Source organism: Myxocyprinus asiaticus, chromosome 2 (genome assembly GCF_019703515.2).
Source record: "Myxocyprinus asiaticus isolate MX2 ecotype Aquarium Trade chromosome 2, UBuf_Myxa_2, whole genome shotgun sequence".
NCBI classification, from domain to species: domain Eukaryota; kingdom Metazoa; phylum Chordata; class Actinopteri; order Cypriniformes; family Catostomidae; genus Myxocyprinus; species Myxocyprinus asiaticus.
In genome coordinates this window covers 32,933,827-32,947,426 of record NC_059345.1, presented here as the reverse complement: position 1 = coordinate 32,947,426, position 13,600 = coordinate 32,933,827, and the positions used below count along the sequence as shown (strand labels likewise).

Genomic DNA, 13,600 nt, shown 5'->3' with positions numbered 1-13,600 from the left:
TGTTGTGTCACCTCAGTAAACTAGGCTTAAGCAAAACCACAAAATATGTGAGTCATGTGAAATCTAACTTGACTGTCAGAATACAGTGTAACTTTTCTGAAGTGATCCTCTTACAGCTTGTAGTAGATGCATTACTGATAAGGAGGTACATAATGAAATTAGATCGCTGAGATAATGTGCTTCTCCTTTTATTAAACAGAAATATTTAAAGTAGCCTATACTATTGCTTTCTTCATTAATTAGTGCGTGCTTATAGCTTAAATCTAAAACTAAAAAACTAGAAATTCAACATGTTAAAGCACCTTACATTTGGGTAACATAAGTTTATCTTTTTGTTTATCAGTCTATTGTAAACTGTGAGAATAATGCAAAACAGATTTAATTAAAAGGATAATGCATATTATACATACATAAACATACACACACAGAGTTGGGGAGTAACGGAATACATGTAATGGGATTACATATTTTAAAATACAAAATTTAAGTAACTGTATTCCACTACAGTTACAATTTAAGTCATTGGTAATTAGAATACAGTTACATTCAAAAAGTATTTTGATTACTGAAGAGATTACTTTGCATTTTATTGTCATTTGTTTAATTTAATATTTAGTCCTTTCAGATGGAAAACATTTATACATATAAATGATGCAATCCAGAGTGCATTTGAACAGCGGTGAAACACTTATGATGTGTTACATTCATACGAGCAGACAGAGAAGTAAGTTTGAAGTAAGTTTGGAGCAGATGAAATCGAAATAAACCTTGTGTAAACTGTCAGCTTTACGCTAAGCTAAAATGCTATTTCTAGTCATTTTACATGCACATGTTACCAGGCACGATCATATTTTTTTATCAAGAAAATTCACGTTGGATTCTTTTTTTCTAGAAAGACCTTTGATATTAGGGCAAAAATTGTATTCTTGATAATAATTTTTGTATTGTTTTCCTGTAAAAATATCTTAAAATCCTTAAAACAAGATCAATTAGATTTATCTTGTTTTAGAAACAACACTGCATAAGATATTTCGATTTTTCAGAGAATGTATTTTTAACATGTGTATTTTGTCTTACTGTACTGGCAAAGTTTTTATAGTCAAAACAAGTGAAAAAATCTACCAGTGCTGAAGAAGAAATCCAAAGTATTTAGAATACATTACTGACCTTGAGTAATCTAACAGAATACATTACAAATTACATTTTACAGCATGTATTCTGTAATCTGTAGTGGAATACATTTCAGAGGTAACCCTCCCAACCCTGTACACATGTACACATTAGAGAAAGATAATATTTTTTTTTTATAGATAGTGCATCTGATTTAGATTTATTTATTTTTTTGCACAACAATCGTTTTTGTTACATGCCTCGTCAGTCTTTATTTGCAATGTTATGGTAGCTATTGATCATCCCATTCCACTACAGAGAAGGAGTGAGTAGGGTTTGTATTTAATCTTAACTTTTCTGTTAGAATGTAGAATTATATTCATTTTTATTATAGATTGTTTTTATTGATAGTCTATAAGATGTATGGATCCCGCTTGCTGAGTCATGTTGTACTTTTGCATATATACGTACACAGACACTCATATTCACATGATAACACAGGCTATTAAGCATTCATTTACGCGGTAATGTTGCATGGCCTATGGAGAGGTGTTACTGTAACTCTGTGTCTTCATTTTAATTTAGTGTAGGTCATATTGGATTGCAGCAATCCATCACAGAGCTAGTTATTTGGTTTACTGAACATTTATAAAAACGTTGAACTGGCCATAAACCTTATTTTTTGTTTGTTTGTTTTTTTTTGTTTTGTTTTGTTTGCTGGTGTGTATAGCACATTTAAGTTGCTCTTGGCCTAAATGTTGTTGATAATGATTCCTTGAGTCCAATAGCTGAGTCTATGGGCCAACAGGAAACAGTCTGTGTTGTTCTGTAGCCCAGGAGTTGTGTTTGTAAAATGGCTACCAATCTAAAAGAAAAGTACAGCTTACCTCTAACACTTTATTTTTTGGCATCTTTTGCACAACCTGTCTTCCTCTGCTCTTATCTGTTCCTTGCCTTCTTTCTCTGCTGTCTTTGGTAAGGTCTTTGTCTCATATGATTTTTTCTCCATTTCTTGCAGTCATTGTAAAAGTACTCCAGGGTGCAATTTTACCCTACCGATCTATTTGTGGCAGCCTACCTCACTTCTGTGTAGTGGAACTCATAAAACCACATGTGTGTCAGAGATGGAAAAAATAGAAAGTAATTCATGTGAGATCATTGAACTGTACAGTTCACAATGCATGCTATTTGTTTACAGTGCAGGACCATATGTGTGTGCACACAAGTGTCTGTGAGAGTGTTTATTATGTGCTATAAATCAATAAAAGCCTTTACCCACACTACCTTCAGAAATATCAGGCTCAATGCCACAGTAAATGGATATTAGACTAGATTTCCTAATATCAATCACCCATGACTACAAAGGACATTTTGACATATTGATAAATCAGTGTAACAACAATCATTCCCTTCATGCTGACTCTCTGTTAATATCGAGACTGGTATTTGAGCTGTGTGGAGAACCAGAATAATGTGGCATTAGTCCAGCTGAAAGCAATCAGCATCACTCCACTCAGAGCATTAATTAGCTGCTGTGCATGATGTGTGTAGTATGACACACAAGTATAGATGTACTACTCTGAGCTTGGCTTGATTGCCATACCCACTCATACATGGGGCTTATTGGATGATAGAAAAATAAACAGCACTATAGATTATAAACAGAGTTCTCATGGCAGATTTTTCACTCATAATCCCCTCATTTTCTGAGTAGAAGGACTTCTGAATTAAGATATTTATGAACTGATAAATGTTTATAAAATATCACTAATTACAGCAAAACTTATAATGTGTATCTTTAATTACTCTGATTTAAGTCTCACAAGCACAGTAACAATTCTTGGTTAATTTAGAGTTGGAAATGACAGAATGAATGACTTGCTGTTTAGAGGCCTGCAACCTGATCCTGGCCCGACAGAATGGGTTTGGGTCAGGTTTTCAAGTATAACTTCGGGTTCATATTTGTAATAAATGAAAAAATAAATAGGCCTACCTTACTTGTTTCACGCACATGATCTCACTCACAGACGTGCACATCTGCGCTGTTTTTCCATTGTTTTCCTATGTAACACTTGCTGGACGAACGTCTTTGAGCGTTGCACAGTGTTTCACTGTTTCAACAGCGTCTCCCACAGGACAGCCACATTTTTTACACACAGTGTCAAGTTAAAAAGAACTTCTCGATAACCCTGCATTCTGTTTCATTCATTGGACTTTGTCTAGCTTGTTTTTAGCACAGGTGTCACAAAAATGTGATGTTCTGAAGAAGTTCAGGCTGCAAAGAGGACTTTATGTGACTGTTATACTGTTACACCTGATTCCAGATTGTTCTGCATCAAGCAAAGTTTCAGTGCTTGATAAATGGTAAGCCAGTGGTTTTCCCCTTCTGCTATAGTGTGCATAAAGGGGCCGCCGTGCCTTGGTAAAACTATACTGTTATGAAAGTTATCTACAATTCTTACATAAAATATAGCCTATTGCAACCATACTTGCTTGGAGAATTAATTATAAAGAGAGAGACTGATTTCACATTTGAATTCGGTTATGCTTTCAGCTACCAATAAAAGTATAGTCCTCTCAGCTATGTTTATTTTACTATGTTTAAATCCCTTCCCCAGAATTCTGTACATTTTCCCTCAAAATCAGCACAGAAAATGCAAAAAAAGTCTGCAGATTCTGTCTGGGCCTTCATATGAGTCTTACATTCAGGAGGTATCGTTGTATATTTTGTGAAATAAATTCTAAAGAACTGACTTATAAAAGCCAAAGTATACTTCAGTTTTCCGTGTTCCGGATTGGCTCGTGCTCAGTATGCGTGACACAAATTTCATCATCAGCAGAGTCTGAGCGGACTGTCTGCATGAGGCCCAGTTTTTCTCGACATGTCAGCCCATGAGTATCATAAAGCTGTCGTAGTGTGCATGCGTGGAACGTGTTCGTATGCACTTGCAGCCAAAAGAGTATACTTTGAAAGGCTGAGCGCTCAACCGTAAGTCTTAAGAGTCATTAGTTCGGGAATCAGGCAAAAGCGATTGCACTGTATGTTTTGTGCTGATGATTTAGTTTTACTGATTAATTAGCGGTGTTGCAGTGACACTGAATGGTAGTGCAGCCAATACTGTTAATGTAGGCCTATTTTAGTATGGTGTCCCATCTGCATCGTAATGGAACCAAAAGTCATGAAAATCATTTAGTTCCGATATATATATATATATATATATATATATATATATATATATATATATATATATATATATACACACTATATTGCCAAAAGTATTCGCTCATCTGCCTTTAGACGCATATGAACTTAAGTGACATCCCATTCTTAATCCATAGGGTTTAATATGACGTCGGCCCACCCTTTGCAGCTATAACAGCTTCAACTCTTCTGGGAAGGCTTTCCACAAGGTTTAGGAGTGTGTTTATGGGAATTTTTGACCATTCTTCCAGAAGCGCATTTGTGAGGTCAGACACTGATGTTGGACGAGAAGGCCTGGCTCGCAGTCTTCGCTCTAATTCATCCCAAAGGTGCTCTGTCAGGTTGAGGACAGGACTCTGTGCAGGCCAGTCAAGTTCTTCCACACCAAAAACGCTCATCCATGTCTTTATGGACCTTGCTTTGTGCACTGGTGCGCAGTCATGTTGGAACAGGAAGGGGCCATCCCCAAACTGTTCCCACATAGTTGGGAGCATGTAATTGTTCAAAATCTCTTGGTATGCTGAAGCATTCAGAGTTCCTTTCACTGGAACTAAGGGGCCAAGCCCAGCTCCTGAAAAACAACCCCACACCATAATCCTCCCTCCACCAAACTTCACAGTTGGCACAATGCAGTCAGACAAGTACCGTTCTCCTGGCAACTGCCAAACCCAGACTCGTCCATCAGATTGCCAGATGGAGAAGCGTGATTCGTCACTCCAGGGAACGCGTCTCCACTGCTCTAGAGTCCAGTGGCGGCGTGCTTTACACCACTGCATCCGACGCTTTGCATTGCACTTGGTGATGTATGGCTTGGATGCAGCTGCTCGGCCATGGAAACCCATTCCATGAAGCTCTCTACGCACTGTTCTTGAGCTAATCTGAAGGCCACATGAACTTTGGAGGTCTGTAGCGATTGACTCTGCAGAAAGTTGGCAACCTCTGCGCTCTATGTGCCTCAGCATTCGCTGACCCCGCTCTGTCATTTTACGTGGCCTACCACTTCATGGCTGAGTTGCTGTCATTCCCAATCGCTTCCACTTTGTTATAATACCACTGACAGTTGACTGTGGAATATTTAGTAGCGAGGAAATTTCACGAATGGACTTGTTGCATAGGTGGCATCCTATCACAGTACCACGCTGGAATTCACTGAGCTCCTGAGAGCGGCCCATTCTTTCACAAATGTTTGTAGAAGCAGTCTGCATGCCTAGGTGCTTCATTTTATACACCTGTGGCCATGGAAGTGATTGGAACACCTGAATTCAATTATTTGGATGGGTGAGCGAATACTTTTGGCAATATAGTGTATATAAAGGAACTGGTTCTGAATAAGAAACAGTTTTCGGTTTGCAACCCTATAAATGGCTGATTTTCAATCTACATCTGCTGTTAAGTGTTGTCCTCTAGGTCTAAATCTTGTTGGTGTCAAAAGTGCATTGTGCAACCCTAAGCATAGGTGGTGAGATGCAGCATTCAAAATAACATTATTTTTTGTTCCTGTTCTGTGTAGAGCAATGTGTAACGTCTTCATGACATTAAGGTACATGTGCATACTAAGAGGGGTTGAAACTGGAAGGATCTTTAGGACCACAGGGCTTACTAGGACCAGTGTCCATGCAGTGTGTTTCACTTTCAAAGAGTCCTGCAGGAAATGACAGCATTTAGTAAGAGCTGATTCAAGGAAAGATTTAGTGCTTGATTATTTCATTCTCAAGTTTTATACACCCATATTTTCCTGGTTTACAGACAGGGTGAATTTGCACCTGTGTGCGTGGAAGACAACCATTCACAGTCCTGTTCTCCCTTTCATATTCCATAAGGAAGATTAAAGCTCTGTTCTTTTGGTGTCAGCATCTCATTGCACCTCCCTGCACACACACACACACACACACACACACACACACACACACACACACACACACACACACACACACAGACACACACACACACACACACACACACACACACACATACAAACACTTCCCTTTAGGGGCTGACACTCCTGGGCAGGGCAGTGGAGGTCAGTATGTGTGTGTTGCTGAGCAGTCCTGTCTTGTTGGGTTGTGTTTCTCTTAGCTGATGGCTTAAGCCCAGAGGGTCAGGGAGCATTGTCTGGACTAATAGGACTGACCCCTATGATGAGAGACCCAAGATGGGATGCACGCAAACTTCACAACCTTAGCAGAGGTCAGCACATCACTGTCATTTTAATTTATGTCTAACATGAAGTGGAGCAAGTGCCCCCTCATCCTAAGAAGTCTTGAAGCCATTTGGAAAAGAGTTGGTAGTATGTTTGTGTATTCTTATGACAACTTCATTCATTAGTGCAGTGAAAACAAAACATTTTCATTGGATACGAAACAGCTGCATTTCTGTTTCAAAAGATATTTCTACTATACAGACTGTTACTTAAAGGAATAGTTCACCCAAATATGAAAATTCTCTAATCATTTACTCACCCTCATGCCATCCCAGATGTGTATGACTTTCTTTCTTCTGCTGAACACAAACAAAGATTTTTAGAAGAATATCTCAGCCCATACCGAGTTCCATACAAAGCAAGTGAATGGTTACCAACATTTTGAAGCTCCAAAAAGCACATAAAGTCAGCATAAAAGTAATCCATATGAATCCAGTGGTTAAATCCATATCTTCAGATCAATTTTTAAGTCCTTTTTTACTCTAAATCTCCACTTTCACTTTCAGATGTAAAAGTGAAAGTGGAGATTAATAGTAAAAAAAAGACTTAAATATTGATTTGTTTCTCAACCACAACTATCATATTGCTTCTGAAGATATGGATTAAACCACTGGAATCATATGGAGTACTTTTATGTTGTCTTCATGTGATTTATGGAGCTTCAAATGTCTGGCCACCATTTACTTGCACTGTATGAATCTACAGAGCTGAAATATTCTAAAAATCTTTGTTTGTGTTCTGCAGAAGAAAAAAGTCGTACACATCTGGGATGGCACGAGGGTGAGTAAATGATCATTTTTGGGTGACCTATCCTTTTAATGTTGTGTTGCCCTCAGTGATCGATGGTTACTTGTGTTGTCTTTTATTTTACCGAAACAAGCTCGAAAACATGTTTCAGAATGTCGGTTTTAAACAAGAAAATAAATGAGCAAAAATGGATAGCAATCACTGATGAACAACTTTCTGGCATACATAACATTATTTAAAAAATCATAAGAATTGGACTTGGCATGTGTGAGAAGATTTCTGGAACTGGAATGATTTCAGTGTCTTTTTCTCTGTACCTCATATTTTAATGGATCGTTAATTGGATTTGATTCAGTAACTATTTAAAATGCATTTATAGCTGCCCCTGATGTATTTTATGATTCTTGAAAGAAAAATGATCGTGTTAAATGCACAAGCTTACAACGATTATGCTTCAGAAGCTGACAACATATGTGGTCATGTAAACGCCTTAAACGACTTTCCTCATCTGACGTTTTGATGTCAGAAAGAGATGGATTCAAGTCTCATGTAAATGCAGTTTTCTTACATTGTCAGATTTTTTGAATAAGCTGATTTTTGTTCATTATCAGTGTATTGCTCTGCATGTGAACGTGGTCAGTGACAAACTACTTTACACTGTTTATTGCACCAAAAGTATCTTGAAATGTTTTTTGTTTTTTTTTTTTTACATTTCCTGAATGCACAGGCTACTTGGAATATAACACAAACGATTCCTTATTTGGATGTCATATTTCGAGATTGATGCAGATTTTAATAGATGCATCAAGAAAGTGTATGAATCGTCACGCCACTAGTTATCAGTTACGTTTTTAATGTAAATACTAATTTCCCAACTGCCTAAAATTGAAATGATTCATTTTGGAAAAAAATACTTCAATCTTCACTTTTCTTGTCAAGTTATTCCACCATCCATCCCCTCAAAATGACACCATCTGTCAAGATGTGACATTGTCATGTCCTGGGGAGGTACTGTGGCCTTGCCCTGCATTATAGCCAGTCTCCAATCCCACACAGTACACACTTTCATCAGGAGAAATTAATTACACACGGGACTTGCTATGCCCTGATGTAATTCCTGCTCTGTTTGGTGGTTATAGGCAGACAGAAAGCCAAGTGGGAGTCAGTGACCTTCTGATGTTCACACACTTGGAAATACAGCATGGAAACTGCTGAGCTGTAAATGCAATATGCTGCACAAACAACCCCAATTCATTATTTTAACAAGTGTCATCATTTCCTGCATATATTCTATGGTTCTTATGATATAGATATATCAACCTCAGATGATTAATTCTGAGAGTAAATACTTTAGAAGTATCTTTGGAAAACTTAAAAATAATTGATCCTTGTGCTCTGTATATCCATTTCCCCTCTGTGGTGAACAAGGAAATCTTTATTGTTGTGATATTTCTTCTGGTTTGCATGTTTATCTTGATGGGTTTCCTCTGCTTTAATTGGCTTGTCATGTTGCCCCCAGAGAGCAGGCTGCGAAACAGCAGTTTAGGGCTCTTGAATTAGCCAGAACTTCCTGTCTTTCTATGGGGATAGCCACTCTGCTGTTATTATAAAGGTAAACTAATGTTTTTTTTTTTTTTTTTTTTTTTAAATTACTAATATTATATATATAGTACTGTTGTGATGGGGAAAGGGGTACTGTATCCGTGACATTCCTCGCGAGAGCTTTTTTATTTTCTTAATTTCCAAATTCTGTTGTTGACCAAACGTTTAGTGCAGATTTGTTTGTAAGGGAACCAATAGAGGGACCTAAATGTGCTTTAGCAGCAATAGAATGTTTTCTTATAACAATAATAAATGATTATAAAACATACAGTATTTGCTGCTTTGGTGATGCTGTCCTCAAATACTATTTAGAAATATAGTTTTGAACCACATTTTACCTTACAATATATGGTTTTACACACATAATGGCTGAGGCACAGGAAAAGTAATGTGACATGGATATATGATAGTGATGAATATAAGTTATGATAAGTTATACACAGTGTCTGTAAAAAAAAGGTGACACACAATCATTTCCCATGACTTTTATATTGAATTTTTTTTTTTTTATTCTTCCTATTGTAAGTTCAACTGTAAAGGCGTGTTTCTCACCAACAGGAACAAAGTAATAGTTCTCGATTAAAACAAATGTGAAAAATGACAGTTCATCAAAAAATGGAAATGTACTCACTCTCATTCCAAACCGGTATGACTTTCTTTGTTCTGCGGAACATAAAAGAAGTTTTGAAGAATGTTAACGCTGCTTTCTTCCATAGTAAAAAAAAGTGGATGGTGGAAAAAAAAACAAACACCATAAAAGCAACTCATTTACTATATTCCATATCTTCTGAAGCGATATCATAGCTTTGTGTGGGGAACAGAATGAAATTTCAGTTGTTATTCATTGAAAATCTTGCACACGTGGTCACCATTTGCTTTCATTGTTTGGAAATAATTAATTTGGACATTTTGCTATAAATAACTCCTTTTGAGTTCCATGCTAAATGTTGGGTGTGGGTGAGTAAATTATGACAGTTTTTAATTCATTTTTTAAATTGTTGCTGGATTATATGTATTAGAATATGGATGTGTTATATATTATTCTGAGCAGATGTATTCAATCTGGCCAAATGTGTTTGCAAACTTTGCATTTTATTTCAAATAAAACTTCTTAATTCCCTGCTCTTAGACAGAGGCAGACAGATCAGATGAGGCCTAGCAAGATGATTGACTTCCCCCTTGCTGTTATGTCTGCAGGAACAGAACAGCTCTCTCTCTCTCTCTCTCTCTCTCTCTCTCTCTGTACAAGCCTCTGTATATTTAGATTACTTTCTTTCTTTGTCCTGTGGCATATTTCAGTGGGGGGTGGAAATGTTCATGTTGCCATGGAAACCTTAGTTATCTATATTGTGGTATACTAGCTCCAGAGTAACGTGTGTGTGTGTGTGTGTGTGTGTGTGTGTGAGTGAGAGAGAGAGAGAGAGAGAGAGAGAGAGAGAGGATATCTCTGCCGGTCCCCCAGGCTTTGTTGTATGCAACATGTGGAGCACATAAGTGCTTTCCTGCTCCTTACTACTGGAGAAGAAGGCAAGATCCCCAAGCACAGCTCATCATGGCAGCAGCTGCCCTCTTTCCACAGGGATTTTGACAAGTTTCTCCCTGTTTCTTAAATGATGCAAACCTTCTCGCCTCAGTTTAGCACAGTTAACCACAGTGACACGGTGTGTGTGTGTATGTGTGTGTGTGACTGTGACTGTATATTCTGACTTCACCAGTCGTGATTAGGCTATTTGGGGTAACTGCGATCATAGTGCACCTTAAATTCCAATTTCATGTTACTATCCAAATTAGGGAATTTTTTTTGTGATCAACCAAATTAGGGAGATTGAAGTATTGACCTCTTTCATGTGACGTCACTGTATGGCCTCACCACCATGTTTGTGACCAAAATTATAAATACCTTCTGCACTGCACAATGCAGAAAAGGTCTGTGAAAATTTTGTTTCTGTTAATATATCTTGTAAAAGTGATACTGCTGTTTAATTACCAGAGCCAAAATGTTACTTTTCTTTCAGTAAAGTTACATCTTTCAAGTGTCAGTTTAATTGCACAAGTGAAGCAGCGATGAAAGGGGAGAGCAGGGATAGAACACTTGTTGGTTTTGTTCAATGATTCAGACAGTTATCTATACACGTGTCGCTTAAATTTATAACATAATCAAGTTGGATACAATTTAACTGGAAATGCTCATAGGAGGATGCTAAATTCATAACACCCTGACTGTATAAAGGTGTGTGATAATTGTAACACACTAAATAAAAAAGCACTATAATTTCAATATACAGTTTAAATTTAATGTGTATATACTAATGTTAGTCAATTAACAACACAACATAAGATTATGAAGCACAGACTTTATTCACGCCACCAGAATAAAATGTAAAGACATTAGCAAGTTGATATGAAAAATACGGTATATTTTTAATTAACCTATAACTAAAATATCTTTTAAATTACATATGCTCCAAAAGTAAAACTCTCCTCAGTTGCTTTCTGTGTTTTCTTCATTAGCTAAAAGCTCTTACATTCACACAGACATTTTGTGATATTGTGAGGAAATCAGACCAGAAAACAACACGAAAACATTTGTAAATTTTTAATGAGAGATGTTTACGGTGATGTACCGGCAGGGTTGGGGAGTAACGGAGTACATGTAACGGGAATACATATTTAAATGTATTCTGTATTCCACTACAGTTACAATTTAAATAATTGGTAATTAGAATACAGTTACATTCAAAAAGTATTTTGATTACTGAAGAGATTACTTTGCATTTTATTGTCATTTGTTTCATTTAATATTTAGTCCTTTCAGATGGAAAACATTTATACATATAAATGATGCAATCCAGAGTGCATTTGAACAGCGGTGAAACACTTTCTTATGATGTGTTACATTCATACGAGCAGACAGAGAAGTACGTTTGAAGTAAGTTTGGTGCAGAAGAAATATAAATAAAGTTTGTGTAAATTGTCAGCTTTACGCTAAGCTAAAATGCTATTTCTAGTCATTTTACATGCACGTTACCAGGCACGATCATATTTTATTATCAAGAAAATTCACGTTGGATCATAATTTCTTTTTTTCTAGTAAGACCTTTGATATTAGGGCAAAAATCGTATTCTTGATAGTAATTTTTGTTTTGTTTTCCTGTAAAAATATCAAAAAATAAATTTGATTTATCTTGTTTTAGAAACAACACTGCATAAGATATTTGGGTTTTTCAGAGAATGTATTTTTAACATGTGTATTTTGTCTTACTGTACTGGCAGAGTTTTTATAGTCAAAACAAGTGAAAAAATCTACCAGTGCTGAAGAAGTAATCCAAAGTATTTAGAATACATTACAGACCTTGAGTAATCTAACGGAATATGTTACAAATTACATTTTACAGCATGTATTCTGTAATCTGTAGTGGAATACATTTCAAAAGTAACCCTCCTAATCCTGTGTACCAGTAGGCGTGTGCACTCGCTGGTCATACATCAGACTCTCCAGCACACGGAGATGAACTGTGGATATAATATATTTAAATGTCAGCGAAAGTCAAATTTGGAAATATTTGTGCTGACTTCAGACCTTTATTTACTTTTCCTGAGACTTAGCATGAATCAAAAGCAATTTTTTTAATGTCTTTCTTAATAGCGTTTCATGTCTGTTTTTCCATTCACTGACATCCCCCGCTGATAGTTACAAATATGGCTGCTGCGAGGAAAAGTGGCATCACTGAAACAGGTCAGTATACTAGAAGTGTGATGAAATGCACATTTTTACGTCTCTCTTTCCGGTGCAGTAGTGCGTTATGCAAGCACTACAAATGAACTCAGACTCAACGACCCTTAAGGACGCATGAAGTGTAAAAGCCTATGGAGCATCATGGTGTGATGTGTCACAGTATGTGTGATGCAAATTGCGTCATCAGCACAGCCACGCAGCTTGACCACGCACCGCCTAGATTTTCTTGACCCATGCACACGGTCCTTGGCATTGCGTGTTGCTCAAAGAGGTTGTAGTGGGCATGCTTCAAACGCGTTCATATTCGCTCACTGAGAGAAGAGTATACTCACAAAGGCAAAGCAGTCGACCAGGTGCGAGCCGATCCGGAAGAATGAAGTATACCTGGGCCTTTACTCCATTTCTTTTGAGGTTGTTTTCAGAATAAGGAATATCTAAAACAAAATTATTGTTAAAACACAGAGAAACTCAATGGTCTTCATTTACGTAAAATGATAAATTAATGCTATTGCATAATAATATTCCAGTGTTCCAGATAATATAATGTTCAGCTTGGCAACAGCTTGAATGGAAATTGAACTTAACTTAAAGTGGATTTTAATATTTAAATATTTAAGAAGTAAGGTATGAGAGGCTGCGCTTTATTGTGAATATACATGGTCACAGCTGCAACTCCCTCAAATCTGACCATGTTCAGGGCACAGCCTCAATTGCCTTATTGCTTTTATAAAATGTTTACCACTTAATAAAACTATTAAGGACACAAATGTTCTTTAAAAGCTATTTTTTTTTAAAGTAAAATCATTAAATGCCATCCTTCCAGTAGGAGAAATAGTCCCTGACAGTAAAGAATAAACAGAACTTTGCATCAAGAATGACTGTCAGCTATGGGTGCTGCGCAGTGACACAAAAAGTTTGAAGAGGTCATAGTTGTGCTTCATTGTGAATAAAGCATGGTTATTGACCAATCAAAATCCAGGATCAGAACTATCTGTTTGTTTTA

At 36.9% G+C, this 13,600-nt stretch overlaps 1 protein-coding gene across 3 annotated transcripts in view; it reads left to right on the top strand.

The window, feature by feature from the left end:
• Window positions 1-13,600, top strand: part of LOC127454423 (potassium voltage-gated channel subfamily A member 1-like) — a 49,882-nt gene that overhangs the window by 4,274 nt on the left and 32,008 nt on the right. The window lies entirely within an intron of this gene.